This window comes from Palaemon carinicauda, chromosome 36, assembly GCF_036898095.1.
Source record: "Palaemon carinicauda isolate YSFRI2023 chromosome 36, ASM3689809v2, whole genome shotgun sequence".
NCBI lineage: Eukaryota > Metazoa > Arthropoda > Malacostraca > Decapoda > Palaemonidae > Palaemon > Palaemon carinicauda.
The window spans coordinates 70,365,528-70,368,027 of NC_090760.1; positions in this window are offsets into that span (position 1 = coordinate 70,365,528).

Sequence of the window (2,500 nt, forward strand, 5' to 3'; positions counted from 1 at the left end):
TTCTCTCTCTCTCTCTCTCTCTCTCTCTCTCTCTCTCTCTCTCTCTCTCTCTCTCTCACACAAGACTGTTCTTCAATGCCTCGTAAAATCGTTTGCATGAACACTAGAAAACTCTCTCTCTCTCTCTCTCTCTCTCTCTCTCTCTCTCTCTCCTCTCACACATACATACACACACAGGACTGTTCTTCAATGCCTCGTAAAATCGTTTGCATGAACACTAGAAAACTCTCTCTCTCTCTCTCTCTCTCTCTCTCTCTCTCTCTCTCTCTCTCTCTCTCTCTCTCTCTCTCTCTCAAATACATACACACACAAGACTGTTCTTCGATGCCTCGTAAAATCGTTTGCATGAACACTAGAAAACTCTCTCTCTCTCTCTCTCTCTCTCTCTCTCTCTCTCTCTCTCTCTCTCTCTCTCTCTCTCTCTCTCTCTCTCTCCTTCTAGTTATTTAACCTTGGCAAAGTTCATGATAAAAAGACACACACACACGCACACACAAAGCTTGTGCACCTTTGTATAGGCTTCTCATATGTGTCCCAGGACACGTATGCAATATAAAAACACATGTTTACCTTGAACTAGGCATACCTTATACAAAAAAAAAACTATTTTTTTTCTAAATTCTAATAAAAGACAATTACATTTTGATGATATAGTCTTCTCTAAATTGTGTTAATGTTAAAATGTGATTTCTTATGGAAATTTTTAATCATATGGTCTACGGAGAAACCATTTCTGACAAATGTTGGAAGCTGTAGTGTTTCGGACAAATCCTTGAAATTATTTCCTTCACTATTCGTGAACAAAACCTTAATTGTTTTGTTTATATATCAATTACGGAATAATCGTGTTGATTATGTATTAAATTGAAATTACTATTCAATGTCATATAAAGAAAAAATGGAAGAAAACAATCATAATAAGGTTTTCCTTACATAAGCACCTTGTTTCGTACACTTCTACACCAACGGTCACTAATAATAATGAAGCTAGATGAATTAATCCAAATAAGACGTATTTCAATTCAATTTCTTGTTTATCGGTAATGAACAACAAAGCAAAAAATACCCAAATTAATATAAGAACATGACAAATTTGAATATCAGAGAACATTTTAAGCTCGGTCTATCCAAATTCGTACGCGGCGCATTTCCCATTCAAAAGTGGGTTCCGATGGCGTCTTTTTACTTTATCTTCCTCTACAGACACGATAAGTTATCTTTACTCTCAAAGGCACCTGTATCCAATCAAAAATATTCCCTTCAAGAGCTAACTCTCTCTCTCTCTCTCAGACGGCAACCAAATACAAAGTATATGTTACAACATATATATATATATATATATATATATATATATATATATATTATATATATATATATACAGTATATATATGTACCGTGCTAGGCGGTATATCTTAGCAATCCATGTTTGCCAACGGTTATATAAGCGGATGAGCAACTTGGTTGAGTAACGAGAACTTTGGTGTGGAGGAAATCCGCCCCCCCCCCCCCCCCACCCATCTCGATGAAGTCACTGGCAGCAGGGTGACGGGTTTAAGACAATAAGCAAGATGTCTCTTCGACTTATACTCCTGACGCCAGGCAGATGATCTTACTGGAATTAGTATGAACTGGCAGGGGTCACTTACCTTAGATAGGCACTGCGCATCACAAGGAACTGGCTATCTCTTCATGAGTCTAGGCTATGAATCCTCTATGGATTTAGTCAGTCATGGAAAGAGAAGATCACAGAATGGCCCCCCGTCCAGGGCGTAGCTGAGTGCTAAGAATCTCCCGGTTTATAAATACTGAAGAAAAATTGAAAATTGGTCATTGAAATGTTAGAACCATGAATCACATTGCGAAGTTACAGCAAGTTGAGAATGAATTTATGAAGTATTATTTGGATATATTGGCCCTGAGTGAAACACGTTGTAAGGGGATTGGGAAGGGAACCTTAGATCAAGGCTATACATCTATATATATATATATATATATATATATATATATATATATATATATATATATATATATATATATGTATTTATATATATATATATATATATATATACATATATATATATATATATGTGTATATATATAATATAATATATGTATTTATATATATATATATATATATATATATATATGTACATATATATATGTATGTATATATATATATATATATATATATATATATATATATATATATATATATGTCATCAGGAATAACTGATGGAGTTGGAAGAGAAGGGGTAGGAATGATGATGACACCAAGAGCAAAAAAAAAGTCATTAACGGAATGGAGAGCTGTAAATAATAGATTATTACCTGCAAAGTTTAAATCAAAGCAGTGCAATGTGAATATTGTAGTTTGCTACGCACCAACAAATGATTCCCCTGAAGAAAGGAAAGATGAATACTATGAAGAACTGCAGAGGGTAATAGATGAGATCCCGAGAGAGATATGAAAATTGTGATTGGTGACTTCAGTGCTAAAGTT